This window comes from Stigmatopora nigra, unplaced genomic scaffold (genome assembly GCF_051989575.1).
Source record: "Stigmatopora nigra isolate UIUO_SnigA unplaced genomic scaffold, RoL_Snig_1.1 HiC_scaffold_26, whole genome shotgun sequence".
NCBI lineage: Eukaryota > Metazoa > Chordata > Actinopteri > Syngnathiformes > Syngnathidae > Stigmatopora > Stigmatopora nigra.
Window position 1 is genome coordinate 2,423,087 of NW_027551605.1, and position 27,335 is coordinate 2,450,421.

A 27,335-nucleotide genomic window follows, 5' to 3' on the forward strand; every position below is an offset into this window, starting at 1 on the left:
ACGTTAATGGAGTCAGGGACTCTGCTAAGACAACGTCAGGGAGTTGTGGCCTTGGTATATTCAGAGATATTGGGTGAATCACAAAGTAGAGAATTTAATTTCTGTAAATGTGGAATAAAATTGTTGTTCAAACTATTGAGTAAGTGATAAATATGGGTCGGAGAGCGTCAAGGGAGATGGGTTTTTTGCCGGACTGTCGGATGGATTTGGCGGGTTACCGAATGTGGGGTGTGTGCGAATGCGCAGTGTGGGGGCTTGCATGTGTCACCCTCGATGGGCGCAGAGGCATGGTTTATGTACAAGTTTGAAGGAGGTAGAAGATTTGATGGAGACAGGCACTAATCTACCAATGTGATGATTTTTCTTAAAATACATTGATTTGACAAATGAGTGAAGCTCCGCGTGCGCAGAGCATCAAAAAAATTGAACGGACCTCTTGATATTCCTCCCCACGGAAATCTTTAGTAAAAGGCGAAAGATTTGTGCGATCTGAAGAGAAACAAGTGTACTGACGAAAACGCGACAGAACGAGCTATGTCTATATCCGCAATAGTACTTTAACACACAGGCTAATGCACTACTAACTAATGGGCGACTCCAGTCCTTTGAGCAGCCAATCACTTTTTTTTAATGCTGCCAATCACGTTGCAGCTACTGTATCAGGCAGACCGGGGATAGGAGCAGCGTTGTGGTGTAAGATGAAGCAGGGCATAGACATCATCATGTGGGTGTTGATCGGTTAGATTTATCGAAGTGTAGTGAAATTAACAAAGAATTCAAATGATCCAAATGACTTCACAACTATCACAAATTAACTCAATAACAACACTAGTTCACAGGTAACATGTTTACCTTTCACCATTACCTTCTCAAGAGTTCTAGGTTTAGAGGAGAGATAATGCTTGATATTGACAATGAAGAGGGGCACACCATTCCTGGAAGTACTGCAATACCAGGTCGATGCGTGGAGTGGATGGAGCAAGCCCCTAGGCCATCTCCCAGTTCCAAAAATCAATTTAATATATGGTCCCCAGATAGGGGACGTGTCAGATATTAAACTGATAAGAACAGATACTACACTTGATCTTAGCCAAAAGGCCGAGAAGCGATAACCCAGTGGCCGGCAGGAAGGACGGCTTCCTTCCAGCCATTACGAGCTATAGTAATGGTTACAAAGATCACATGACGACAAAGGCACACTTTGTACGACAAGCTAAAACTACACACAGTCTGTTTGATAATGGAAAACTGTGTTGCTTTTCTGTGTTTAAATGGAGCAAATGCTTCAAAAATGTGCTGTGGTTCAGGTCATGTGACTCACAACGGTCCAATAGGAAAGTAGCAATAACCTAAACCTATTTACCAGCAACCAAGGTTCTCCTTTTGGCAACCAATATCCTTAGCAGTGAAAAGCCATTTGTTTGAACATTATTTGCAAAAAATGAAAACAAATCAACAGCCCCTGCCTAATGTATTACTTCCTGTCCCCTGCACTTGTGATGAACAAAGACAACTTTCCACTAGTATGTCACAAAATCGATCAACTCACAATTCAACTAGTATTGTCCACTTCAAAGATATTTAATTCAAATGATATAAATTATAACTGGATTGAACAATCACCTCACAGGCAAAATACACAAGAATTGAAAACCAGTGATTGATACAAACACAAAAATGATTTGAAGAAGAAAATACTACAATTTTCAGTTATGCCTCTATCACCTTGGCCTTGTTGTAAAGATCATTGTGTGGCCATTTTGAAAGCATCACAGAACCCAAAGGAATGCCAATGTTCAATCGACACATGGAATGCAGCGTGTGAGAATGATATCAACTTTGTTGGATTCGGGTGCACGTCAAATTGAAATTACCCTCCAGTTAAAAGGCAATTTAACAAACGATCAGGGGAGAGCGCGGACGCAGTCCCCCACTCTCAGAAATTGTGCAGTCGAGATTCCCACATTTGGGGAATTCGCAGGGGTCAGCGTGGCCGGGAGTGCAATGGCTGAGCCTCACCCTGGGTGAACCACCTTCATGATCGTGGTATCGCCCCTGCCAGGTAAGTATGAGTTGTACACAGACGCAGCACTATGTTCTTTCGCCTGCTCAACATCTTCAGTCATGGGCTCATCGGCACCCCTTTCTTAACCTGCTGCTGAAGTTGTATTTCAGATCTATCTCACTTTGGTGCCGAAAACCGGAGACCCAACAGCCAACAATTGCCGGAGCGACGACGACAGCATCCTCCATTGAAAGGGTCAACTCGACGGACGTTCCCTCGCCGCACCGGTGATCTGGCGACGGGTCCCCCGAACTAGGGCAGGTTCGGAACGAGCAAGATCGTGAGTTCACCCTTTGACTCCTGTCTCCGTGAAGTGTGATAATTTGAATGAGTATTATCACTGCGCTAGTATTAACATTTTGTGGTCTGGGAGCAACTTGCACAGAACATAATAGTTTGTGCTCTGGGACCAAAGTATGTAGAACACTATGGTCCGGGCCCAACTTAGGTAGAACAAAATAGAGTCAGGCACTCCGCTGAGATTAAATCAGGGACTTCTATTCTTGGTACGTTAATGGAGTCAGGGACTCTGCTAAGACAACGTCAGGGAGTTGTGGCCTTGGTATATTCAGAGATATTGGGTGAATCACAAAGTAGAGAATTTAATTTCTGTAAATGTGGAATAAAATTGTTGTTCAAACTATTGAGTAAGTGATAAATATGGGTCGGAGAGCGTCAAGGGAGATGGGTTTTTTGCCGGACCGTCGGATGGATTTGGCGGGTTACCGAATGTGGGGTGTGTGCGAATGCGCAGTGTGGGGGCTTGCATGTGTCACCCTCGATGGGCGCAGAGGCATGGTTTATGTACAAGTTTGAAGGAGGTAGAAGATTTGATGGAGACAGGCACTGATCTACCAATGTGATGATTTTTCTTAAAATACATTGATTTGACAAATGAGGGAAGCTCCGCGTGCGCAGAGCATCAAAAAAATTGAACGGACCTCTTGATGTTCCTCCCCACGGAAATCTTTAGTAAAAGGCGAAAGATTTGTGCGATCTGAAGAGAAACAAGTGTACTGACGAAAGCACGACAGAACGAGCTATGTCTATATCCGCAATAGTACTTTAACACACAGGCTAATGCACTACTAACTAATGGGCGACTCCAGTCCTTTGAGCAGCCAATCACTTTTTTTTAATGCTGCCAATCACGTTGCAGCTACTGTATCAGGCAGACCGGGGATAGGAGCAGCGTTGTGGTGTAAGATGAAGCAGGGCATAGACATCATCATGTGGGTGTTGATCGGTTAGATTTATCGAAGTGTAGTGAAATTAACAAAGAATTCAAATGATCCAAATGACTTCACAACTATCACAAATTAACTCAATAACAACACTAGTTCACAGGTAACATGTTTACCTTTCACCATTACCTTCTCAAGAGTTCTAGGTTTAGAGGAGAGATGATGCTTGATATTGACAATGAAGAGGGGCACACCATTCCTGGAAGTACTGCAATACCAGGTCGATGCGTGGAGTGGATGGAGCAAGCCCCTAGGCCATCTCCCAGTTCCAAAAATCAATTTAATATATGGTCCCCAGATAGGGGACGTATCAGATATTAAACTGATAAGAACAGATACTACACTTGATCTTAGCCAAAAGGCCGAGAAGCGATAACCCAGTGGCCGGCAGGAAGGACGGCTTCCTTCCAGCCATTACGAGCTATAGTAATGGTTACAAAGATCACATGACGACAAAGGCACACTTTGTACGACAAGCTAAAACTACACACAGTCTGTTTGATAATGGAAAACTGTGTTGCTTTTCTGTGTTTAAATGGAGCAAATGCTTCAAAAATGTGCTGTGGTTCAGGTCATGTGACTCACAACGGTCCAATAGGAAAGTAGCAATAACCTAAACCTATTTACCAGCAACCAAGGTTCTCCTTTTGGCAACCAATATCCTTAGCAGTGAAAAGCCATTTGTTTGAACATTATTTGCAAAAAATGAAAACAAATCAACAGCCCCTGCCTAATGTATTACTTCCTGTCCCCTGCACTTGTGATGAACAAAGACAACTTTCCACTAGTATGTCACAAAATCGATCAACTCACAATTCAACTAGTATTGTCCACTTCAAAGATATTTAATTCAAATGATATAAATTATAACTGGATTGAACAATCACCTCACAGGCAAAATACACAAGAATTGAAAACCAGTGATTGATACAAACACAAAAATGATTTGAAGAAGAAAATACTACAATTTTCAGTTATGCCTCTATCACCTTGGCCTTGTTGTAAAGATCATTGTGTGGCCATTTTGAAAGCATCACAGAACCCAAAGGAATGCCAATGTTCAATCGACACATGGAATGCAGCGTGTGAGAATGATATCAACTTTGTTGGATTCGGGTGCACATCAAATTGAAATTACCCTCCAGTTCATAGGCAATTTAACAAACGATCAGGGGAGAGCGCGGACGCAGTCCCCCACTCTCAGAAATTGTGCAATCGAGATGCCCACATTTGGGGAATTCGCAGGGGTCAGCGTGGCCGAGAGTGCAATGGCTGAGCCTCACCCTGGGTGAACCATCTTCATGATCATGGTGTCGCCCCTGCCAAGTAAGTATGAGTTGTACACAGACGCAGCACTATGTTCTTTCGCCTGCTCAACATCTTCAGTCATGGGCTCATCGGCACCCCTTTCTTAACCTGCTGCTGAAGTTGTATTTCAGATCTATCTCACTTTGGTGCCGAAAACCGGAGACCCAACAGCCAACAATTGCCGGAGCGACGACGACAGCATCCTCCATTGAAAGGGTCAACTCGACGGACGTTCCCTCGCCGCACCGGTGATCTGGCGACGGGTCCCCCGAACTAGGGCAGGTTCGGAACGAGCAAGATCGTGAGTTCACCCTTTGACTCCTGTCTCCGTGAAGTGTGATAATTTGAATGAGTATTATCACTGCGCTAGTATTAACATTTTGTGGTCTGGGAGCAACTTGCACAGAACATAATAGTTTGTGCTCTGGGACCAAAGTATGTAGAACACTATGGTCCGGGCCCAACTTAGGTAGAACAAAATAGAGTCAGGCACTCCGCTGAGATTAAATCAGGGACTTCTATTCTTGGTACGTTAATGGAGTCAGGGACTCTGCTAAGACAACGTCAGGGAGTTGTGGCCTTGGTATATTCAGAGATATTGGGTGAATCACAAAGTAGAGAATTTAATTTCTGTAAATGTGGAATAAAATTGTTGTTCAAACTATTGAGTAAGTGATAAATATGGGTCGGAGAGCGTCAAGGGAGATGGGTTTTTTGCCGGACCGTCGGATGGATTTGGCGGGTTACCGAATGTGGGGTGTGTGCGAATGCGCAGTGTGGGGGCTTGCATGTGTCACCCTCGATGGGCGCAGAGGCATGGTTTATGTACAAGTTTGAAGGAGGTAGAAGATTTGATGGAGACAGGCACTAATCTACCAATGTGATGATATTTCTTAAAATACATTGATTTGACAAATGAGGGAAGCTCCGCGTACGCAGGGCATCAAAAAAATTGAACGGACCTCTTGATGTTCCTCCCCACGGAAATCTTTAGTAAAAGGCGAAAGATTTGTGCGATCTGAAGAGACACAAGTGTACTGACGAAAGCACGACAGAACGAGCTATGTCTATATCCACAATAGTACTTTAACACACAGGCTAATGCACTACTAACTAATGGGCGACTCCAGTCCTTTGAGCAGCCAATCACTTTTTTTTAATGCTGCCAATCACGTTGCAGCTACTGTATCAGGCAGACCGGGGATAGGAGCAGCGTTGTGGTGTAAGATGAAGCAGGGCATAGACATCATCATGTGGGTGTTGATCGGTTAGATTTATCGAAGTGTAGTGAAATTAACAAAGAATTCAAATGATCCAAATGACTTCACAACTATCACAAATTAACTCAGTAACAACACTAGTTCACAGGTAACATGTTTACCTTTCACCATTACCTTCTCAAGAGTTCTAGGTTTAGAGGAGAGATAATGCTTGATATTGACAATGAAGAGGGGCACACCATTCCTGGAAGTACTGCAATACCAGGTCGATGCGTGGAGTGGATGGCGCAAGCCCCTAGGCCACCTCCCAGTTCCAAAAATCAATTTAATATATGGTCCCCAGATAGGGGACGTATCAGATATTAAACCGATAAGGACAGATACTACACTTGATCTTAGCCAAAAGGCCGAGAAGCGATAACCCAGTGGCCGGCAGGAAGGACGGCTTCCTTCCAGCCATTACGAGCTATAGTAATGGTTACAAAGATCACATGACGACAAAGGCACACTTTGTACGACAAGCTAAAACTACACACAGTCTGTTTGATAATGGAAAACTGTGTTGCTTTTCTGTGTTTAAATGGAGCAAATGCTTCAAAAATGTGCTGTGGTTCAGGTCATGTGACTCACAACGGTCCAATAGGAAAGTAGCAATAACCTAAACCTATTTACCAGCAACCAAGGTTCTCCTTTTGGCAACCAATATCCTTAGCAGTGAAAAGCCATTTGTTTGAACATTATTTGCAAAAAATGAAAACAAATCAACAGCCCCTGCCTAATGTATTACTTCCTGTCCCCTGCACTTGTGATGAACAAAGACAACTTTCCACTAGTATGTCACAAAATCGATCAACTCACAATTCAACTAGTATTGTCCACTTCAAAGATATTTAATTCAAATGATATAAATTATAACTGGATTGAACAATCACCTCACAGGCAAAATACACAAGAATTGAAAACCAGTGATTGATACAAACACAAAAATGATTTGAAGAAGAAAATACTACAATTTTCAGTTATGCCTCTATCACCTTGGCCTTGTTGTAAAGATCATTGTGTGGCCATTTTGAAAGCATCACAGAACCCAAAGGAATGCCAATGTTCAATCGACACATGGAATGCAGCGTGTGAGAATGATATCAACTTTGTTGGATTCGGGTGCACATCAAATTGAAATTACCCTCCAGTTCATAGGCAATTTAACAAACGATCAGGGGAGAGCGCGGACGCAGTCCCCCACTCTCAGAAATTGTGCAATCGAGATGCCCACATTTGGGGAATTCGCAGGGGTCAGCGTGGCCGAGAGTGCAATGGCTGAGCCTCACCCTGGGTGAACCATCTTCATGATCATGGTGTCGCCCCTGCCAAGTAAGTATGAGTTGTACACAGACGCAGCACTATGTTCTTTCGCCTGCTCAACATCTTCAGTCATGGGCTCATCGGCACCCCTTTCTTAACCTGCTGCTGAAGTTGTATTTCAGATCTATCTCACTTTGGTGCCGAAAACCGGAGACCCAACAGCCAACAATTGCCGGAGCGACGACGACAGCATCCTCCATTGAAAGGGTCAACTCGACGGACGTTCCCTCGCCGCACCGGTGATCTGGCGACGGGTCCCCCGAACTAGGGCAGGTTCGGAACGAGCAAGATCGTGAGTTCACCCTTTGACTCCTGTCTCCGTGAAGTGTGATAATTTGAATGAGTATTATCACTGCGCTAGTATTAACATTTTGTGGTCTGGGAGCAACTTGCACAGAACATAATAGTTTGTGCTCTGGGACCAAAGTATGTAGAACACTATGGTCCGGGCCCAACTTAGGTAGAACAAAATAGAGTCAGGCACTCCGCTGAGATTAAATCAGGGACTTCTATTCTTGGTACGTTAATGGAGTCAGGGACTCTGCTAAGACAACGTCAGGGAGTTGTGGCCTTGGTATATTCAGAGATATTGGGTGAATCACAAAGTAGAGAATTTAATTTCTGTAAATGTGGAATAAAATTGTTGTTCAAACTATTGAGTAAGTGATAAATATGGGTCGGAGAGCGTCAAGGGAGATGGGTTTTTTGCCGGACCGTCGGATGGATTTGGCGGGTTACCGAATGTGGGGTGTGTGCGAATGCGCAGTGTGGGGGCTTGCATGTGTCACCCTCGATGGGCGCAGAGGCATGGTTTATGTACAAGTTTGAAGGAGGTAGAAGATTTGATGGAGACAGGCACTAATCTACCAATGTGATGATTTTTCTTAAAATACATTGATTTGACAAATGAGGGAAGCTCCGCGTGCGCAGAGCATCAAAAAAATTGAACGGACCTCTTGATGTTCCTCCCCACGGAAATCTTTAGTAAAAGGCGAAAGATTTGTGCGATCTGAAGAGAAACAAGTGTACTGACCAAAGCACGACAGAACGAGCTATGTCTATATCCGCAATAGTACTTTAACACACAGGCTAATGCACTACTAACTAATGGGCGACTCCAGTCCTTTGAGCAGCCAATCACTTTTTTTTAATGCTGCCAATCACGTTGCAGCTACTGTATCAGGCAGACCGGGGATAGGAGCAGCGTTGTGGTGTAAGATGAAGCAGGGCATAGACATCATCATGTGGGTGTTGATCGGTTAGATTTATCGAAGTGTAGTGAAATTAACAAAGAATTCAAATGATCCAAATGACTTCACAACTATCACAAATTAACTCAATAACAACACTAGTTCACAGGTAACATGTTTACCTTTCACCATTACCTTCTCAAGAGTCCTAGGTTTAGAGGAGAGATAATGCTTGATATTGACAATGAAGAGGGGCACACCATTCCTGGAAGTACTGCAATACCAGGTCGATGCGTGGAGTGGATGGAGCAAGCCCCTAGGCCATCTCCCAGTTCCAAAAATCAATTTAATATATGGTCCCCAGATAGGGGACGTATCAGATATTAAACTGATAAGAACAGATACTACACTTGATCTTAGCCAAAAGGCCGAGAAGCGATAACCCAGTGGCCGGCAGGAAGGACGGCTTCCTTCCAGCCATTACGAGCTATAGTAATGGTTACAAAGATCACATGACGACAAAGGCACACTTTGTACGACAAGCTAAAACTACACACAGTCTGTTTGATAATGGAAAACTGTGTTGCTTTTCTGTGTTTAAATGGAGCAAATGCTTCAAAAATGTGCTGTGGTTCAGGTCATGTGACTCACAACGGTCCAATAGGAAAGTAGCAATAACCTAAACCTATTTACCAGCAACCAAGGTTCTCCTTTTGGCAACCAATATCCTTAGCAGTGAAAAGCCATTTGTTTGAACATTATTTGCAAAAAATGAAAACAAATCAACAGCCCCTGCCTAATGTATTACTTCCTGTCCCCTGCACTTGTGATGAACAAAGGCAACTTTCCACTAGTATGTCACAAAATCGATCAACTCACAATTCAACTAGTATTGTCCACTTCAAAGATATTTAATTCAAATGATATAAATTATAACTGGATTGAACAATCACCTCACAGGCAAAATACACAAGAATTGAAAACCAGTGATTGATACAAACACAAAAATGATTTGAAGAAGAAAATACTACAATTTTCAGTTATGCCTCTATCACCTTGGCCTTGTTGTAAAGATCATTGTGTGGCCATTTTGAAAGCATCACAGAACCCAAAGGAATGCCAATCGACACATGGAATGCAGCGTGTGAGAATGATATCAACTTTGTTGGATTCGGGTGCACGTCAAATTGAAATTACCCTCCAGTTAAAAGGCAATTTAACAAACGATCAGGGGAGAGCGCGGACGCAGTCCCCCACTCTCAGAAATTGTGCAGTCGAGATTCCCACATTTGGGGAATTCGCAGGGGTCAGCGTGGCCGGGAGTGCAATGGCTGAGCCTCACCCTGGGTGAACCACCTTCATGATCGTGGTATCGGCCCTGCCAGGTAAGTATGAGTTGTACACAGACGCAGCACTATGTTCTTTCGCCTGCTCAACATCTTCAGTCATGGGCTCATCGGCACCCCTTTCTTAACCTGCTGCTGAAGTTGTATTTCAGATCTATCTCACTTTGGTGCCGAAAACCGGAGACCCAACAGCCAACAATTGCCGGAGCGACGACGACAGCATCCTCCATTGAAAGGGTCAACTCGACGGACGTTCCCTCGCCGCACCGGTGATCTGGCGACGGGTCCCCCGAACTAGGGCAGGTTCGGAACGAGCAAGATCGTGAGTTCACCCTTTGACTCCTGTCTCCGTGAAGTGTGATAATTTGAATGAGTATTTTCACTGCGCTAGTATTAACATTTTGTGGTCTGGGAGCAACTTGCACAGAACATAATAGTTTGTGCTCTGGGACCAAAGTATGTAGAACACTATGGTCCGGGCCCAACTTAGGTAGAACAAAATAGAGTCAGGCACTCCGCTGAGATTAAATCAGGGACTTCTATTCTTGGTACGTTAATGGAGTCAGGGACTCTGCTAAGACAACGTCAGGGAGTTGTGGCCTTGGTATATTCAGAGATATTGGGTGAATCACAAAGTAGAGAATTTAATTTCTGTAAATGTGGAATCAAATTGTTGTTCAAACTATTGAGTAAGTGATAAATATGGGTCGGAGAGCGTCAAGGGAGATGGGTTTTTTGCCGGACCGTCGGATGGATTTGGCGGGTTACCGAATGTGGGGTGTGTGCGAATGCGCAGTGTGGGGGCTTGCATGTGTCACCCTCGATGGGCGCAGAGGCATGGTTTATGTACAAGTTTGAAGGAGGTAGAAGATTTGATGGAGACAGGCACTAATCTACCAATGTGATGATTTTTCTTAAAATACATTGATTTGACAAATGAGGGAAGCTCCGCGTGCGCAGAGCATCAAAAAAATTGAACGGACCTCTTGATGTTCCTCCCCACGGAAATCTTTAGTAAAAGGCGAAAGATTTGTGCGATCTGAAGAGAAACAAGTGTACTGACGAAAACACGACAGAACGAGCTATGTCTATATCCGCAATAGTACTTTAACACACAGGCTAATGCACTACTAACTAATGGGCGACTCCAGTCCTTTGAGCAGCCAATCACTTTTTTTTTAATGCTGCCAATCACGTTGCAGCTACTGTATCAGGCAGACCGGGGATAGGAGCAGCGTTGTGGTGTAAGATGAAGCAGGGCATAGACATCATCATGTGGGTGTTGATCGGTTAGATTTATCGAAGTGTAGTGAAATTAACAAAGAATTCAAATGATCCAAATGACTTCACAACTATCACAAATTAACTCAATAACAACACTAGTTCACAGGTAACATGTTTACCTTTCACCATTACCTTCTCAAGAGTCCTAGGTTTAGAGGAGAGATAATGCTTGATATTGACAATGAAGAGGGGCACACCATTCCTGGAAGTACTGCAATACCAGGTCGATGCGTGGAGTGGATGGAGCAAGCCCCTAGGCCATCTCCCAGTTCCAAAAATCAATTTAATATATGGTCCCCAGATAGGGGACGTATCAGATATTAAACTGATAAGAACAGATACTACACTTGATCTTAGCCAAAAGGCCGAGAAGCGATAACCCAGTGGCCGGCAGGAAGGACGGCTTCCTTCCAGCCATTACGAGCTATAGTAATGGTTACAAAGATCACATGACGACAAAGGCACACTTTGTACGACAAGCTAAAACTACACACAGTCTGTTTGATAATGGAAAACTGTGTTGCTTTTCTGTGTTTAAATGGAGCAAATGCTTCAAAAATGTGCTGTGGTTCAGGTCATGTGACTCACAACGGTCCAATAGGAAAGTAGCAATAACCTAAACCTATTTACCAGCAACCAAGGTTCTCCTTTTGGCAACCAATATCCTTAGCAGTGAAAAGCCATTTGTTTGAACATTATTTGCAAAAAATGAAAACAAATCAACAGCCCCTGCCTAATGTATTACTTCCTGTCCCCTGCACTTGTGATGAACAAAGACAACTTTCCACTAGTATGTCACAAAATCGATCAACTCACAATTCAACTAGTATTGTCCACTTCAAAGATATTTAATTCAAATGATATAAATTATAACTGGATTGAACAATCACCTCACAGGCAAAATACACAAGAATTGAAAACCAGTGATTGATACAAACACAAAAATGATTTGAAGAAGAAAATACTACAATTTTCAGTTATGCCTCTATCACCTTGGCCTTGTTGTAAAGATCATTGTGTGGCCATTTTGAAAGCATCACAGAACCCAAAGGAATGCCAATCGACACATGGAATGCAGCGTGTGAGAATGATATCAACTTTGTTGGATTCGGGTGCACGTCAAATTGAAATTACCCTCCAGTTAAAAGGCAATTTAACAAACGATCAGGGGAGAGCGCGGACGCAGTCCCCCACTCTCAGAAATTGTGCAGTCGAGATTCCCACATTTGGGGAATTCGCAGGGGTCAGCGTGGCCGGGAGTGCAATGGCTGAGCCTCACCCTGGGTGAACCACCTTCATGATCGTGGTATCGCCCCTGCCAGGTGAGTATGAGTTGTACACAGACGCAGCACTATGTTCTTTCGCCTGCTCAACATCTTCAGTCATGGGCTCATCGGCACCCCTTTCTTAACCTGCTGCTGAAGTTGTATTTCAGATCTATCTCACTTTGGTGCCGAAAACCGGAGACCCAACAGCCAACAATTGCCGGAGCGACGACGACAGCATCCTCCATTGAAAGGGTCAACTCGACGGACGTTCCCTCGCCGCACCGGTGATCTGGCGACGGGTCCCCCGAACTAGGGCAGGTTCGGAACGAGCAAGATCGTGAGTTCACCCTTTGACTCCTGTCTCCGTGAAGTGTGATAATTTGAATGAGTATTTTCACTGCGCTAGTATTAACATTTTGTGGTCTGGGAGCAACTTGCACAGAACATAATAGTTTGTGCTCTGGGACCAAAGTATGTAGAACACTATGGTCCGGGCCCAACTTAGGTAGAACAAAATAGAGTCAGGCACTCCGCTGAGATTAAATCAGGGACTTCTATTCTTGGTACGTTAATGGAGTCAGGGACTCTGCTAAGACAACGTCAGGGAGTTGTGGCCTTGGTATATTCAGAGATATTGGGTGAATCACAAAGTAGAGAATTTAATTTCTGTAAATGTGGAATCAAATTGTTGTTCAAACTATTGAGTAAGTGATAAATATGGGTCGGAGAGCGTCAAGGGAGATGGGTTTTTTGCCGGACCGTCGGATGGATTTGGCGGGTTACCGAATGTGGGGTGTGTGCGAATGCGCAGTGTGGGGGCTTGCATGTGTCACCCTCGATGGGCGCAGAGGCATGGTTTATGTACAAGTTTGAAGGAGGTAGAAGATTTGATGGAGACAGGCACTAATCTACCAATGTGATGATTTTTCTTAAAATACATTGATTTGACAAATGAGGGAAGCTCCGCGTGCGCAGAGCATCAAAAAAATTGAACGGACCTCTTGATGTTCCTCCCCACGGAAATCTTTAGTAAAAGGCGAAAGATTTGTGCGATCTGAAGAGAAACAAGTGTACTGACGAAAACACGACAGAACGAGCTATGTCTATATCCGCAATAGTACTTTAACACACAGGCTAATGCACTACTAACTAATGGGCGACTCCAGTCCTTTGAGCAGCCAATCACTTTTTTTTAATGCTGCCAATCACGTTGCAGCTACTGTATCAGGCAGACCGGGGATAGGAGCAGCGTTGTGGTGTAAGATGAAGCAGGGCATAGACATCATCATGTGGGTGTTGATCGGTTAGATTTATCGAAGTGTAGTGAAATTAACAAAGAATTCAAATGATCCAAATGACTTCACAACTATCACAAATTAACTCAATAACAACACTAGTTCACAGGTAACATGTTTACCTTTCACCATTACCTTCTCAAGAGTTCTAGGTTTAGAGGAGAGATAATGCTTGATATTGACAATGAAGGGGGCACACCATTCCTGGAAGTACTGCAATACCAGGTCGATGCGTGGAGTGGATGGAGCAAGCCCCTAGGCCATCTCCCAGTTCCAAAAATCAATTTAATATATGGTCCCCAGATAGGGGACGTATCAGATATTAAACTGATAAGAACAGATACTACACTTGATCTTAGCCAAAAGGCCGAGAAGCGATAACCCAGTGGCCGGCAGGAAGGACGGCTTCCTTCCAGCCATTACGAGCTATAGTAATGGTTACAAAGATCACATGACGACAAAGGCACACTTTGTACGACAAGCTAAAACTACACACAGTCTGTTTGATAATGGAAAACTGTGTTGCTTTTCTGTGTTTAAATGGAGCAAATGCTTCAAAAATGTGCTGTGGTTCAGGTCATGTGACTCACAACGGTCCAATAGGAAAGTAGCAATAACCTAAACCTATTTACCAGCAACCAAGGTTCTCCTTTTGGCAACCAATATCCTTAGCAGTGAAAAGCCATTTGTTTGAACATTATTTGCAAAAAATGAAAACAAATCAACAGCCCCTGCCTAATGTATTACTTCCTGTCCCCTGCACTTGTGATGAACAAAGACAACTTTCCACTAGTATGTCACAAAATCGATCAACTCACAATTCAACTAGTATTGTCCACTTCAAAGATATTTAATTCAAATGATATAAATTATAACTGGATTGAACAATCACCTCACAGGCAAAATACACAAGAATTGAAAACCAGTGATTGATACAAACACAAAAATGATTTGAAGAAGAAAATACTACAATTTTCAGTTATGCCTCTATCACCTTGGCCTTGTTGTAAAGATCATTGTGTGGCCATTTTGAAAGCATCACAGAACCCAAAGGAATGCCAATCGACACATGGAATGCAGCGTGTGAGAATGATATCAACTTTGTTGGATTCGGGTGCACGTCAAATTGAAATTACCCTCCAGTTAAAAGGCAATTTAACAAACGATCATGGGAGAGCGCGGACGCAGTCCCCCACTCTCAGAAATTGTGCAGTCGAGATTCCCACATTTGGGGAATTCGCAGGGGTCAGCGTGGCCGGGAGTGCAATGGCTGAGCCTCACCCTGGGTGAACCACCTTCATGATCGTGGTATCGCCCCTGCCAGGTAAGTATGAGTTGTACACAGACGCAGCACTATGTTCTTTCGCCTGCTCAACATCTTCAGTCATGGGCTCATCGGCACCCCTTTCTTAACCTGCTGCTGAAGTTGTATTTCAGATCTATCTCACTTTGGTGCCGAAAACCGGAGACCCAACAGCCAACAATTGCCGGAGCGACGACGACAGCATCCTCCATTGAAAGGGTCAACTCGACGGACGTTCCCTCGCCGCACCGGTGATCTGGCGACGGGTCCCCCGAACTAGGGCAGGTTCGGAACGAGCAAGATCGTGAGTTCACCCTTTGACTCCTGTCTCCGTGAAGTGTGATAATTTGAATGAGTATTTTCACTGCGCTAGTATTAACATTTTGTGGTCTGGGAGCAACTTGCACAGAACATAATAGTTTGTGCTCTGGGACCAAAGTATGTAGAACACTATGGTCCGGGCCCAACTTAGGTAGAACAAAATAGAGTCAGGCACTCCGCTGAGATTAAATCAGGGACTTCTATTCTTGGTACGTTAATGGAGTCAGGGACTCTGCTAAGACAACGTCAGGGAGTTGTGGCCTTGGTATATTCAGAGATATTGGGTGAATCACAAAGTAGAGAATTTAATTTCTGTAAATGTGGAATCAAATTGTTGTTCAAACTATTGAGTAAGTGATAAATATGGGTCGGAGAGCGTCAAGGGAGATGGGTTTTTTGCCGGACCGTCGGATGGATTTGGCGGGTTACCGAATGTGGGGTGTGTGCGAATGCGCAGTGTGGGGGCTTGCATGTGTCACCCTCGATGGGCGCAGAGGCATGGTTTATGTACAAGTTTGAAGGAGGTAGAAGATTTGATGGAGACAGGCACTAATCTACCAATGTGATGATTTTTCTTAAAATACATTGATTTGACAAATGAGGGAAGCTCCGCGTGCGCAGAGCATCAAAAAAATTGAACGGACCTCTTGATGTTCCTCCCCACGGAAATCTTTAGTAAAAGGCGAAAGATTTGTGCGATCTGAAGAGAAACAAGTGTACTGACGAAAACACGACAGAACGAGCTATGTCTATATCCGCAATAGTACTTTAACACACAGGCTAATGCACTACTAACTAATGGGCGACTCCAGTCCTTTGAGCAGCCAATCACTTTTTTTTTAATGCTGCCAATCACGTTGCAGCTACTGTATCAGGCAGACCGGGGATAGGAGCAGCGTTGTGGTGTAAGATGAAGCAGGGCATAGACATCATCATGTGGGTGTTGATCGGTTAGATTTATCGAAGTGTAGTGAAATTAACAAAGAATTCAAATGATCCAAATGACTTCACAACTATCACAAATTAACTCAATAACAACACTAGTTCACAGGTACCATGTTTACCTTTCACCATTACCTTCTCAAGAGTTCTAGGTTTAGAGGAGAGATAATGCTTGATATTGACAATGGAGAGGGGCACACCATTCCTGGAAGTACTGCAATACCAGGTCGATGCGTGGAGTGGATGGAGCAAGCCCCTAGGCCATCTCCCAGTTCCAAAAATCAATTTAATATATGGTCCCCAGATAGGGGACGTATCAGATATTAAACTGATAAGAACAGATACTACACTTGATCTTAGCCAAAAGGCCGAGAAAGCGATAACCCAGTGGCCGGCAGGAAGGACGGCTTCCTTCCAGCCATTACGAGCTATAGTAATGGTTACAAAGATCACATGACGACAAAGGCACACTTTGTACGACAAGCTAAAACTACACACAGTCTGTTTGATAATGGAAAACTGTGTTGCTTTTCTGTGTTTAAATGGAGCAAATGCTTCAAAAATGTGCTGTGGTTCAGGTCATGTGACTCACAACGGTCCAATAGGAAAGTAGCAATAACCTAAACCTATTTACCAGCAACCAAGGTTCTCCTTTTGGCAACCAATATCCTTAGCAGTGAAAAGCCATTTGTTTGAACATTATTTGCAAAAAATGAAAACAAATCAACAGCCCCTGCCTAATGTATTACTTCCTGTCCCCTGCACTTGTGATGAACAAAGGCAACTTTCCACTAGTATGTCACAAAATCGATCAACTCACAATTCAACTAGTATTGTCCACTTCAAAGATATTTAATTCAAATGATATAAATTATAACTGGATTGAACAATCACCTCACAGGCAAAATACACAAGAATTGAAAACCAGTGATTGATACAAACACAAAAATGATTTGAAGAAGAAAATACTACAATTTTCAGTTATGCCTCTATCACCTTGGCCTTGTTGTAAAGATCATTGTGTGGCCATTTTGAAAGCATCACAGAACCCAAAGGAATGCCAATCGACACATGGAATGCAGCGTGTGAGAATGATATCAACTTTGTTGGATTCGGGTGCACGTCAAATTGAAATTACCCTCCAGTTAAAAGGCAATTTAACAAACGATCATGGGAGAGCGCGGACGCAGTCCCCCACTCTCAGAAATTGTGCAGTCGAGATTCCCACATTTGGGGAATTCGCAGGGGTCAGCGTGGCCGGGAGTGCAATGGCTGAGCCTCACCCTGGGTGAACCACCTTCATGATCGTGGTATCGCCCCTGCCAGGTAAGTATGAGTTGTACACAGACGCAGCACTATGTTCTTTCGCCTGCTCAACATCTTCAGTCATGGGCTCATCGGCACCCCTTTCTTAACCTGCTGCTGAAGTTGTATTTCAGATCTATCTCACTTTGGTGCCGAAAACCGGAGACCCAACAGCCAACAATTGCCGGAGCGACGACGACAGCATCCTCCATTGAAAGGGTCAACTCGACGGACGTTCCCTCGCCGCACCGGTGATCTGGCGACGGGTCCCCCGAACTAGGGCAGGTTCGGAACGAGCAAGATCGTGAGTTCACCCTTTGACTCCTGTCTCCGTGAAGTGTGATAATTTGAATGAGTATTTTCACTGCGCTAGTATTAACATTTTGTGGTCTGGGAGCAACTTGCACAGAACATAATAGTTTGTGCTCTGGGACCAAAGTATGTAGAACACTATGGTCCGGGCCCAACTTAGGTAGAACAAAATAGAGTCAGGCACTCCGCTGAGATTAAATCAGGGACTTCTATTCTTGGTACGTTAATGGAGTCAGGGACTCTGCTAAGACAACGTCAGGGAGTTGTGGCCTTGGTATATTCAGAGATATTGGGTGAATCACAAAGTAGAGAATTTAATTTCTGTAAATGTGGAATCAAATTGTTGTTCAAACTATTGAGTAAGTGATAAATATGGGTCGGAGAGCGTCAAGGGAGATGGGTTTTTTGCCGGACCGTCGGATGGATTTGGCGGGTTACCGAATGTGGGGTGTGTGCGAATGCGCAGTGTGGGGGCTTGCATGTGTCACCCTCGATGGGCGCAGAGGCATGGTTTATGTACAAGTTTGAAGGAGGTAGAAGATTTGATGGAGACAGGCACTAATCTACCAATGTGATGATTTTTCTTAAAATACATTGATTTGACAAATGAGGGAAGCTCCGCGTGCGCAGAGCATCAAAAAAATTGAACGGACCTCTTGATGTTCCTCCCCACGGAAATCTTTAGTAAAAGGCGAAAGATTTGTGCGATCTGAAGAGAAACAAGTGTACTGACGAAAACACGACAGAACGAGCTATGTCTATATCCGCAATAGTACTTTAACACACAGGCTAATGCACTACTAACTAATGGGCGACTCCAGTCCTTTGAGCAGCCAATCACTTTTTTTTTAATGCTGCCAATCACGTTGCAGCTACTGTATCAGGCAGACCGGGGATAGGAGCAGCGTTGTGGTGTAAGATGAAGCAGGGCATAGACATCATCATGTGGGTGTTGATCGGTTAGATTTATCGAAGTGTAGTGAAATTAACAAAGAATTCAAATGATCCAAATGACTTCACAACTATCACAAATTAACTCAATAACAACACTAGTTCACAGGTACCATGTTTACCTTTCACCATTACCTTCTCAAGAGTTCTAGGTTTAGAGGAGAGATAATGCTTGATATTGACAATGGAGAGGGGCACACCATTCCTGGAAGTACTGCAATACCAGGTCGATGCGTGGAGTGGATGGAGCAAGCCCCTAGGCCATCTCCCAGTTCCAAAAATCAATTTAATATATGGTCCCCAGATAGGGGACGTATCAGATATTAAACTGATAAGAACAGATACTACACTTGATCTTAGCCAAAAGGCCGAGAAAGCGATAACCCAGTGGCCGGCAGGAAGGACGGCTTCCTTCCAGCCATTACGAGCTATAGTAATGGTTACAAAGATCACATGACGACAAAGGCACACTTTGTACGACAAGCTAAAACTACACACAGTCTGTTTGATAATGGAAAACTGTGTTGCTTTTCTGTGTTTAAATGGAGCAAATGCTTCAAAAATGTGCTGTGGTTCAGGTCATGTGACTCACAACGGTCCAATAGGAAAGTAGCAATAACCTAAACCTATTTACCAGCAACCAAGGTTCTCCTTTTGGCAACCAATATCCTTAGCAGTGAAAAGCCATTTGTTTGAACATTATTTGCAAAAAATGAAAACAAATCAACAGCCCCTGCCTAATGTATTACTTCCTGTCCCCTGCACTTGTGATGAACAAAGGCAACTTTCCACTAGTATGTCACAAAATCGATCAACTCACAATTCAACTAGTATTGTCCACTTCAAAGATATTTAATTCAAATGATATAAATTATAACTGGATTGAACAATCACCTCACAGGCAAAATACACAAGAATTGAAAACCAGTGATTGATACAAACACAAAAATGATTTGAAGAAGAAAATACTACAATTTTCAGTTATGCCTCTATCACCTTGGCCTTGTTGTAAAGATCATTGTGTGGCCATTTTGAAAGCATCACAGAACCCAAAGGAATGCCAATCGACACATGGAATGCAGCGTGTGAGAATGATATCAACTTTGTTGGATTCGGGTGCACGTCAAATTGAAATTACCCTCCAGTTAAAAGGCAATTTAACAAACGATCAGGGGAGAGCGCGGACGCAGTCCCCCACTCTCAGAAATTGTGCAGTCGAGATTCCCACATTTGGGGAATTCGCAGGGGTCAGCGTGGCCGGGAGTGCAATGGCTGAGCCTCACCCTGGGTGAACCACCTTCATGATCGTGGTATCGCCCCTGCCAGGTAAGTATGAGTTGTACACAGACGCAGCACTATGTTCTTTCGCCTGCTCAACATCTTCAGTCATGGGCTCATCGGCACCCCTTTCTTAACCTGCTGCTGAAGTTGTATTTCAGATCTATCTCACTTTGGTGCCGAAAACCGGAGACCCAACAGCCAACAATTGCCGGAGCGACGACGACAGCATCCTCCATTGAAAGGGTCAACTCGACGGACGTTCCCTCGCCGCACCGGTGATCTGGCGACGGGTCCCCCGAACTAGGGCAGGTTCGGAACGAGCAAGATCGTGAGTTCACCCTTTGACTCCTGTCTCCGTGAAGTGTGATAATTTGAATGAGTATTTTCACTGCGCTAGTATTAACATTTTGTGGTCTGGGAGCAACTTGCACAGAACATAATAGTTTGTGCTCTGGGACCAAAGTATGTAGAACACTATGGTCCGGGCCCAACTTAGGTAGAACAAAATAGAGTCAGGCACTCCGCTGAGATTAAATCAGGGACTTCTATTCTTGGTACGTTAATGGAGTCAGGGACTCTGCTAAGACAACGTCAGGGAGTTGTGGCCTTGGTATATTCAGAGATATTGGGTGAATCACAAAGTAGAGAATTTAATTTCTGTAAATGTGGAATCAAATTGTTGTTCAAACTATTGAGTAAGTGATAAATATGGGTCGGAGAGCGTCAAGGGAGATGGGTTTTTTGCCGGACCGTCGGATGGATTTGGCGGGTTACCGAATGTGGGGTGTGTGCGAATGCGCAGTGTGGGGGCTTGCATGTGTCACCCTCGATGGGCGCAGAGGCATGGTTTATGTACAAGTTTGAAGGAGGTAGAAGATTTGATGGAGACAGGCACTAATCTACCAATGTGATGATTTTTCTTAAAATACATTGATTTGACAAATGAGGGAAGCTCCGCGTGCGCAGAGCATCAAAAAAATTGAACGGACCTCTTGATGTTCCTCCCCACGGAAATCTTTAGTAAAAGGCGAAAGATTTGTGCGATCTGAAGAGAAACAAGTGTACTGACGAAAACACGACAGAACGAGCTATGTCTATATCCGCAATAGTACTTTAACACACAGGCTAATGCACTACTAACTAATGGGCGACTCCAGTCCTTTGAGCAGCCAATCACTTTTTTTTTAATGCTGCCAATCACGTTGCAGCTACTGTATCAGGCAGACCGGGGATAGGAGCAGCGTTGTGGTGTAAGATGAAGCAGGGCATAGACATCATCATGTGGGTGTTGATCGGTTAGATTTATCGAAGTGTAGTGAAATTAACAAAGAATTCAAATGATCCAAATGACTTCACAACTATCACAAATTAACTCAATAACAACACTAGTTCACAGGTACCATGTTTACCTTTCACCATTACCTTCTCAAGAGTTCTAGGTTTAGAGGAGAGATAATGCTTGATATTGACAATGGAGAGGGGCACACCATTCCTGGAAGTACTGCAATACCAGGTCGATGCGTGGAGTGGATGGAGCAAGCCCCTAGGCCATCTCCCAGTTCCAAAAATCAATTTAATATATGGTCCCCAGATAGGGGACGTATCAGATATTAAACTGATAAGAACAGATACTACACTTGATCTTAGCCAAAAGGCCGAGAAAGCGATAACCCAGTGGCCGGCAGGAAGGACGGCTTCCTTCCAGCCATTACGAGCTATAGTAATGGTTACAAAGATCACATGACGACAAAGGCACACTTTGTACGACAAGCTAAAACTACACACAGTCTGTTTGATAATGGAAAACTGTGTTGCTTTTCTGTGTTTAAATGGAGCAAATGCTTCAAAAATGTGCTGTGGTTCAGGTCATGTGACTCACAACGGTCCAATAGGAAAGTAGCAATAACCTAAACCTATTTACCAGCAACCAAGGTTCTCCTTTTGGCAACCAATATCCTTAGCAGTGAAAAGCCATTTGTTTGAACATTATTTGCAAAAAATGAAAACAAATCAACAGCCCCTGCCTAATGTATTACTTCCTGTCCCCTGCACTTGTGATGAACAAAGGCAACTTTCCACTAGTATGTCACAAAATCGATCAACTCACAATTCAACTAGTATTGTCCACTTCAAAGATATTTAATTCAAATGATATAAATTATAACTGGATTGAACAATCACCTCACAGGCAAAATACACAAGAATTGAAAACCAGTGATTGATACAAACACAAAAATGATTTGAAGAAGAAAATACTACAATTTTCAGTTATGCCTCTATCACCTTGGCCTTGTTGTAAAGATCATTGTGTGGCCATTTTGAAAGCATCACAGAACCCAAAGGAATGCCAATGTTCAATCGACACATGGAATGCAGCGTGTGAGAATGATATCAACTTTGTTGGATTCGGGTGCACGTCAAATTGAAATTACCCTCCAGTTAAAAGGCAATTTAACAAACGATCAGGGGAGAGCGCGGACGCAGTCCCCCACTCTCAGAAATTGTGCAGTCGAGATTCCCACATTTGGGGAATTCGCAGGGGTCAGCGTGGTCGGGAGTGCAATGGCTGAGCCTCACCCTGGGTGAACCACCTTCATGATCATGGTATCGCCCCTGCCAGGTAAGTATGAGTTGTACACAGACGCAGCACTATGTTCTTTCGCCTGCTCAACATCTTCAGTCATGGGCTCATCGGCACCCCTTTCTTAACCTGCTGCTGAAGTTGTATTTCAGATCTATCTCACTTTGGTGCCGAAAACCGGAGACCCAACAGCCAACAATTGCCGGAGCGACGACGACAGCATCCTCCATTGAAAGGGTCAACTCGACGGACGTTCCCTCGCCGCACCGGTGATCTGGCGACGGGTCCCCCGAACTAGGGCAGGTTCGGAACGAGCAAGATCGTGAGTTCACCCTTTGACTCCTGTCTCCGTGAAGTGTGATAATTTGAATGAGTATTTTCACTGCGCTAGTATTAACATTTTGTGGTCTGGGAGCAACTTGCACAGAACATAATAGTTTGTGCTCTGGGACCAAAGTATGTAGAACACTATGGTCCGGGCCCAACTTAGGTAGAACAAAATAGAGTCAGGCACTCCGCTGAGATTAAATCAGGGACTTCTATTCTTGGTACGTTAATGGAGTCAGGGACTCTGCTAAGACAACGTCAGGGAGTTGTGGCCTTGGTATATTCAGAGATATTGGGTGAATCACAAAGTAGAGAATTTAATTTCTGTAAATGTGGAATCAAATTGTTGTTCAAACTATTGAGTAAGTGATAAATATGGGTCGGAGAGCGTCAAGGGAGATGGGTTTTTTGCCGGACCGTCGGATGGATTTGGCGGGTTACCGAATGTGGGGTGTGTGCGAATGCGCAGTGTGGGGGCTTGCATGTGTCACCCTCGATGGGCGCAGAGGCATGGTTTATGTACAAGTTTGAAGGAGGTAGAAGATTTGATGGAGACAGGCACTAATCTACCAATGTGATGATTTTTCTTAAAATACATTGATTTGACAAATGAGGGAAGCTCCGCGTGCGCAGAGCATCAAAAAAATTGAACGGACCTCTTGATGTTCCTCCCCACGGAAATCTTTAGTAAAAGGCGAAAGATTTGTGCGATCTGAAGAGAAACAAGTGTACTGACGAAAACACGACAGAACGAGCTATGTCTATATCCGCAATAGTACTTTAACACACAGGCTAATGCACTACTAACTAATGGGCGACTCCAGTCCTTTGAGCAGCCAATCACTTTTTTTTTAATGCTGCCAATCACGTTGCAGCTACTGTATCAGGCAGACCGGGGATAGGAGCAGCGTTGTGGTGTAAGATGAAGCAGGGCATAGACATCATCATGTGGGTGTTGATCGGTTAGATTTATCGAAGTGTAGTGAAATTAACAAAGAATTCAAATGATCCAAATGACTTCACAACTATCACAAATTAACTCAATAACAACACTAGTTCACAGGTAATATGTTTACCTTTCACCATTACCTTCTCAAGAGTTCTAGGTTTAGAGGAGAGATAATGCTTGATATTGACAATGGAGAGGGGCACACCATTCCTGGAAGTACTGCAATACCAGGTCGATGCGTGGAGTGGATGGAGCAAGCCCCTAGGCCATCTCCCAGTTCCAAAAATCAATTTAATATATGGTCCCCAGATAGGGGACGTATCAGATATTAAACTGATAAGAACAGATACTACACTTGATCTTAGCCAAAAGGCCGAGAAAGCGATAACCCAGTGGCCGGCAGGAAGGACGGCTTCCTTCCAGCCATTACGAGCTATAGTAATGGTTACAAAGATCACATGACGACAAAGGCACACTTTGTACGACAAGCTAAAACTACACACAGTCTGTTTGATAATGGAAAACTGTGTTGCTTTTCTGTGTTTAAATGGAGCAAATGCTTCAAAAATGTGCTGTGGTTCAGGTCATGTGACTCACAACGGTCCAATAGGAAAGTAGCAATAACCTAAACCTATTTACCAGCAACCAAGGTTCTCCTTTTGGCAACCAATATCCTTAGCAGTGAAAAGCCATTTGTTTGAACATTATTTGCAAAAAATGAAAACAAATCAACAGCCCCTGCCTAATGTATTACTTCCTGTCCCCTGCACTTGTGATGAACAAAGGCAACTTTCCACTAGTATGTCACAAAATCGATCAACTCACAATTCAACTAGTATTGTCCACTTCAAAGATATTTAATTCAAATGATATAAATTATAACTGGATTGAACAATCACCTCACAGGCAAAATACACAAGAATTGAAAACCAGTGATTGATACAAACACAAAAATGATTTGAAGAAGAAAATACTACAATTTTCAGTTATGCCTCTATCACCTTGGCCTTGTTGTAAAGATCATTGTGTGGCCATTTTGAAAGCATCACAGAACCCAAAGGAATGCCAATGTTCAATCGACACATGGAATGCAGCGTGTGAGAATGATATCAACTTTGTTGGATTCGGGTGCACGTCAAATTGAAATTACCCTCCAGTTAAAAGGCAATTTAACAAACGATCAGGGGAGAGCGCGGACGCAGTCCCCCACTCTCAGAAATTGTGCAGTCGAGATTCCCACATTTGGGGAATTCGCAGGGGTCAGCGTGGTCGGGAGTGCAATGGCTGAGCCTCACCCTGGGTGAACCACCTTCATGATCATGGTATCGCCCCTGCCAGGTAAGTATGAGTTGTACACAGACGCAGCACTATGTTCTTTCGCCTGCTCAACATCTTCAGTCATGGGCTCATCGGCACCCCTTTCTTAACCTGCTGCTGAAGTTGTATTTCAGATCTATCTCACTTTGGTGCCGAAAACCGGAGACCCAACAGCCAACAATTGCCGGAGCGACGACGACAGCATCCTCCATTGAAAGGGTCAACTCGACGGACGTTCCCTCGCCGCACCGGTGATCTGGCGACGGGTCCCCCGAACTAGGGCAGGTTCGGAACGAGCAAGATCGTGAGTTCACCCTTTGACTCCTGTCTCCGTGAAGTGTGATAATTTGAATGAGTATTTTCACTGCGCTAGTATTAACATTTTGTGGTCTGGGAGCAACTTGCACAGAACATAATAGTTTGTGCTCTGGGACCAAAGTATGTAGAACACTATGGTCCGGGCCCAACTTAGGTAGAACAAAATAGAGTCAGGCACTCCGCTGAGATTAAATCAGGGACTTCTATTCTTGGTACGTTAATGGAGTCAGGGACTCTGCTAAGACAACGTCAGGGAGTTGTGGCCTTGGTATATTCAGAGATATTGGGTGAATCACAAAGTAGAGAATTTAATTTCTGTAAATGTGGAATCAAATTGTTGTTCAAACTATTGAGTAAGTGATAAATATGGGTCGGAGAGCGTCAAGGGAGATGGGTTTTTTGCCGGACCGTCGGATGGATTTGGCGGGTTACCGAATGTGGGGTGTGTGCGAATGCGCAGTGTGGGGGCTTGCATGTGTCACCCTCGATGGGCGCAGAGGCATGGTTTATGTACAAGTTTGAAGGAGGTAGAAGATTTGATGGAGACAGGCACTAATCTACCAATGTGATGATTTTTCTTAAAATACATTGATTTGACAAATGAGGGAAGCTCCGCGTGCGCAGAGCATCAAAAAAATTGAACGGACCTCTTGATGTTCCTCCCCACGGAAATCTTTAGTAAAAGGCGAAAGATTTGTGCGATCTGAAGAGAAACAAGTGTACTGACGAAAACACGACAGAACGAGCTATGTCTATATCCGCAATAGTACTTTAACACACAGGCTAATGCACTACTAACTAATGGGCGACTCCAGTCCTTTGAGCAGCCAATCACTTTTTTTTAATGCTGCCAATCACGTTGCAGCTACTGTATCAGGCAGACCGGGGATAGGAGCAGCGTTGTGGTGTAAGATGAAGCAGGGCATAGACATCATCATGTGGGTGTTGATCGGTTAGATTTATCGAAGTGTAGTGAAATTGACAAAGAATTCAAATGATCCAAATGACTTCACAACTATCACAAATTAACTCAATAACAACACTAGTTCACGGGTAACATGTTTACCTTTCACCATTACCTTCTCAAGAGTTCTAGGTTTAGAGGAGAGATAATGCTTGATATTGACAATGAAGAGGGGCACACCATTCCTGGAAGTACTGCAATACCAGGTCGATGCGTGGAGTGGATGGAGCAAGCCCCTAGGCCATCTCCCAGTTCCAAAAATCAATTTAATATATGGTCCCCAGATAGGGGACGTATCAGATATTAAACTGATAAGAACAGATACTACACTTGATCTTAGCCAAAAGGCCGAGAAGCGATAACCCAGTGGCCGGCAGGAAGGACGGCTTCCTTCCAGCCATTACGAGCTATAGTAATGGTTACAAAGATCACATGACGACAAAGGCACACTTTGTACGACAAGCTAAAACTACACACAGTCTGTTTGATAATGGAAAACTGTGTTGCTTTTCTGTGTTTAAATGGAGCAAATGCTTCAAAAATGTGCTGTGGTTCAGGTCATGTGACTCACAACGGTCCAATAGGAAAGTAGCAATAACCTAAACCTATTTACCAGCAACCAAGGTTCTCCTTTTGGCAACCAATATCCTTAGCAGTGAAAAGCCATTTGTTTGAACATTATTTGCAAAAAATGAAAACAAATCAACAGCCCCTGCCTAATGTATTACTTCCTGTCCCCTGCACTTGTGATGAACAAAGGCAACTTTCCACTAGTATGTCACAAAATCGATCAACTCACAATTCAACTAGTATTGTCCACTTCAAAGATATTTAATTCAAATGATATAAATTATAACTGGATTGAACAATCACCTCACAGGC

General features: G+C 43.8%; 32 non-coding genes across 32 annotated transcripts; all 32 read right to left on the bottom strand.

The window, feature by feature from the left end:
- Nucleotides 1-394: 394 nt before the first annotated feature.
- LOC144192773 (U5 spliceosomal RNA) lies at nucleotides 395-507 on the bottom strand. Its single transcript, XR_013325416.1, has one exon. It is a non-coding gene; the product is annotated as a U5 spliceosomal RNA (small nuclear RNA).
- Nucleotides 508-919: 412 nt separating this feature from the next.
- On the bottom strand, nucleotides 920-1,110 carry LOC144192640 (U2 spliceosomal RNA). Its single transcript, XR_013325285.1, has one exon. It is a non-coding gene; the product is annotated as a U2 spliceosomal RNA (small nuclear RNA).
- Nucleotides 1,111-1,905: 795 nt separating this feature from the next.
- LOC144192666 (U1 spliceosomal RNA) lies at nucleotides 1,906-2,070 on the bottom strand. The gene has a single exon (XR_013325310.1). It is a non-coding gene; the product is annotated as a U1 spliceosomal RNA (small nuclear RNA).
- Nucleotides 2,071-2,967: 897 nt separating this feature from the next.
- On the bottom strand, nucleotides 2,968-3,080 carry LOC144192726 (U5 spliceosomal RNA). The gene has a single exon (XR_013325369.1). It is a non-coding gene; the product is annotated as a U5 spliceosomal RNA (small nuclear RNA).
- A 412-nt stretch (nucleotides 3,081-3,492) lies between these two features.
- Nucleotides 3,493-3,683, bottom strand: LOC144192594 (U2 spliceosomal RNA). Its single transcript, XR_013325241.1, has one exon. It is a non-coding gene; the product is annotated as a U2 spliceosomal RNA (small nuclear RNA).
- A 795-nt stretch (nucleotides 3,684-4,478) lies between these two features.
- Nucleotides 4,479-4,643, bottom strand: LOC144192535 (U1 spliceosomal RNA). Its single transcript, XR_013325187.1, has one exon. It is a non-coding gene; the product is annotated as a U1 spliceosomal RNA (small nuclear RNA).
- An 897-nt stretch (nucleotides 4,644-5,540) lies between these two features.
- Nucleotides 5,541-5,653, bottom strand: LOC144192792 (U5 spliceosomal RNA). The gene has a single exon (XR_013325432.1). It is a non-coding gene; the product is annotated as a U5 spliceosomal RNA (small nuclear RNA).
- A 412-nt stretch (nucleotides 5,654-6,065) lies between these two features.
- On the bottom strand, nucleotides 6,066-6,256 carry LOC144192669 (U2 spliceosomal RNA). Its single transcript, XR_013325313.1, has one exon. It is a non-coding gene; the product is annotated as a U2 spliceosomal RNA (small nuclear RNA).
- A 795-nt stretch (nucleotides 6,257-7,051) lies between these two features.
- Nucleotides 7,052-7,216, bottom strand: LOC144192536 (U1 spliceosomal RNA). Its single transcript, XR_013325188.1, has one exon. It is a non-coding gene; the product is annotated as a U1 spliceosomal RNA (small nuclear RNA).
- Nucleotides 7,217-8,113: 897 nt separating this feature from the next.
- On the bottom strand, nucleotides 8,114-8,226 carry LOC144192727 (U5 spliceosomal RNA). Its single transcript, XR_013325370.1, has one exon. It is a non-coding gene; the product is annotated as a U5 spliceosomal RNA (small nuclear RNA).
- A 412-nt stretch (nucleotides 8,227-8,638) lies between these two features.
- Nucleotides 8,639-8,829, bottom strand: LOC144192596 (U2 spliceosomal RNA). Its single transcript, XR_013325243.1, has one exon. It is a non-coding gene; the product is annotated as a U2 spliceosomal RNA (small nuclear RNA).
- Nucleotides 8,830-9,617: 788 nt separating this feature from the next.
- On the bottom strand, nucleotides 9,618-9,782 carry LOC144192534 (U1 spliceosomal RNA). The gene has a single exon (XR_013325186.1). It is a non-coding gene; the product is annotated as a U1 spliceosomal RNA (small nuclear RNA).
- An 897-nt stretch (nucleotides 9,783-10,679) lies between these two features.
- LOC144192728 (U5 spliceosomal RNA) lies at nucleotides 10,680-10,792 on the bottom strand. The gene has a single exon (XR_013325371.1). It is a non-coding gene; the product is annotated as a U5 spliceosomal RNA (small nuclear RNA).
- Nucleotides 10,793-11,205: 413 nt separating this feature from the next.
- Nucleotides 11,206-11,396, bottom strand: LOC144192597 (U2 spliceosomal RNA). The gene has a single exon (XR_013325244.1). It is a non-coding gene; the product is annotated as a U2 spliceosomal RNA (small nuclear RNA).
- A 788-nt stretch (nucleotides 11,397-12,184) lies between these two features.
- On the bottom strand, nucleotides 12,185-12,349 carry LOC144192510 (U1 spliceosomal RNA). Its single transcript, XR_013325162.1, has one exon. It is a non-coding gene; the product is annotated as a U1 spliceosomal RNA (small nuclear RNA).
- Nucleotides 12,350-13,246: 897 nt separating this feature from the next.
- LOC144192729 (U5 spliceosomal RNA) lies at nucleotides 13,247-13,359 on the bottom strand. The gene has a single exon (XR_013325372.1). It is a non-coding gene; the product is annotated as a U5 spliceosomal RNA (small nuclear RNA).
- Nucleotides 13,360-13,770: 411 nt separating this feature from the next.
- Nucleotides 13,771-13,961, bottom strand: LOC144192572 (U2 spliceosomal RNA). Its single transcript, XR_013325219.1, has one exon. It is a non-coding gene; the product is annotated as a U2 spliceosomal RNA (small nuclear RNA).
- Nucleotides 13,962-14,749: 788 nt separating this feature from the next.
- Nucleotides 14,750-14,914, bottom strand: LOC144192522 (U1 spliceosomal RNA). Its single transcript, XR_013325174.1, has one exon. It is a non-coding gene; the product is annotated as a U1 spliceosomal RNA (small nuclear RNA).
- Nucleotides 14,915-15,811: 897 nt separating this feature from the next.
- LOC144192730 (U5 spliceosomal RNA) lies at nucleotides 15,812-15,924 on the bottom strand. The gene has a single exon (XR_013325373.1). It is a non-coding gene; the product is annotated as a U5 spliceosomal RNA (small nuclear RNA).
- Nucleotides 15,925-16,337: 413 nt separating this feature from the next.
- Nucleotides 16,338-16,529, bottom strand: LOC144192622 (U2 spliceosomal RNA). Its single transcript, XR_013325268.1, has one exon. It is a non-coding gene; the product is annotated as a U2 spliceosomal RNA (small nuclear RNA).
- Nucleotides 16,530-17,317: 788 nt separating this feature from the next.
- Nucleotides 17,318-17,482, bottom strand: LOC144192523 (U1 spliceosomal RNA). The gene has a single exon (XR_013325175.1). It is a non-coding gene; the product is annotated as a U1 spliceosomal RNA (small nuclear RNA).
- An 897-nt stretch (nucleotides 17,483-18,379) lies between these two features.
- On the bottom strand, nucleotides 18,380-18,492 carry LOC144192731 (U5 spliceosomal RNA). Its single transcript, XR_013325375.1, has one exon. It is a non-coding gene; the product is annotated as a U5 spliceosomal RNA (small nuclear RNA).
- Nucleotides 18,493-18,905: 413 nt separating this feature from the next.
- Nucleotides 18,906-19,097, bottom strand: LOC144192623 (U2 spliceosomal RNA). Its single transcript, XR_013325269.1, has one exon. It is a non-coding gene; the product is annotated as a U2 spliceosomal RNA (small nuclear RNA).
- Nucleotides 19,098-19,885: 788 nt separating this feature from the next.
- Nucleotides 19,886-20,050, bottom strand: LOC144192678 (U1 spliceosomal RNA). The gene has a single exon (XR_013325320.1). It is a non-coding gene; the product is annotated as a U1 spliceosomal RNA (small nuclear RNA).
- Nucleotides 20,051-20,947: 897 nt separating this feature from the next.
- LOC144192732 (U5 spliceosomal RNA) lies at nucleotides 20,948-21,060 on the bottom strand. Its single transcript, XR_013325376.1, has one exon. It is a non-coding gene; the product is annotated as a U5 spliceosomal RNA (small nuclear RNA).
- Nucleotides 21,061-21,473: 413 nt separating this feature from the next.
- Nucleotides 21,474-21,665, bottom strand: LOC144192624 (U2 spliceosomal RNA). Its single transcript, XR_013325270.1, has one exon. It is a non-coding gene; the product is annotated as a U2 spliceosomal RNA (small nuclear RNA).
- A 795-nt stretch (nucleotides 21,666-22,460) lies between these two features.
- On the bottom strand, nucleotides 22,461-22,625 carry LOC144192515 (U1 spliceosomal RNA). The gene has a single exon (XR_013325167.1). It is a non-coding gene; the product is annotated as a U1 spliceosomal RNA (small nuclear RNA).
- An 897-nt stretch (nucleotides 22,626-23,522) lies between these two features.
- LOC144192733 (U5 spliceosomal RNA) lies at nucleotides 23,523-23,635 on the bottom strand. The gene has a single exon (XR_013325377.1). It is a non-coding gene; the product is annotated as a U5 spliceosomal RNA (small nuclear RNA).
- Nucleotides 23,636-24,048: 413 nt separating this feature from the next.
- On the bottom strand, nucleotides 24,049-24,240 carry LOC144192625 (U2 spliceosomal RNA). The gene has a single exon (XR_013325271.1). It is a non-coding gene; the product is annotated as a U2 spliceosomal RNA (small nuclear RNA).
- Nucleotides 24,241-25,035: 795 nt separating this feature from the next.
- On the bottom strand, nucleotides 25,036-25,200 carry LOC144192516 (U1 spliceosomal RNA). Its single transcript, XR_013325168.1, has one exon. It is a non-coding gene; the product is annotated as a U1 spliceosomal RNA (small nuclear RNA).
- An 897-nt stretch (nucleotides 25,201-26,097) lies between these two features.
- On the bottom strand, nucleotides 26,098-26,210 carry LOC144192734 (U5 spliceosomal RNA). The gene has a single exon (XR_013325378.1). It is a non-coding gene; the product is annotated as a U5 spliceosomal RNA (small nuclear RNA).
- A 412-nt stretch (nucleotides 26,211-26,622) lies between these two features.
- LOC144192598 (U2 spliceosomal RNA) lies at nucleotides 26,623-26,813 on the bottom strand. The gene has a single exon (XR_013325245.1). It is a non-coding gene; the product is annotated as a U2 spliceosomal RNA (small nuclear RNA).
- Nucleotides 26,814-27,335: the final 522 nt, after the last annotated feature.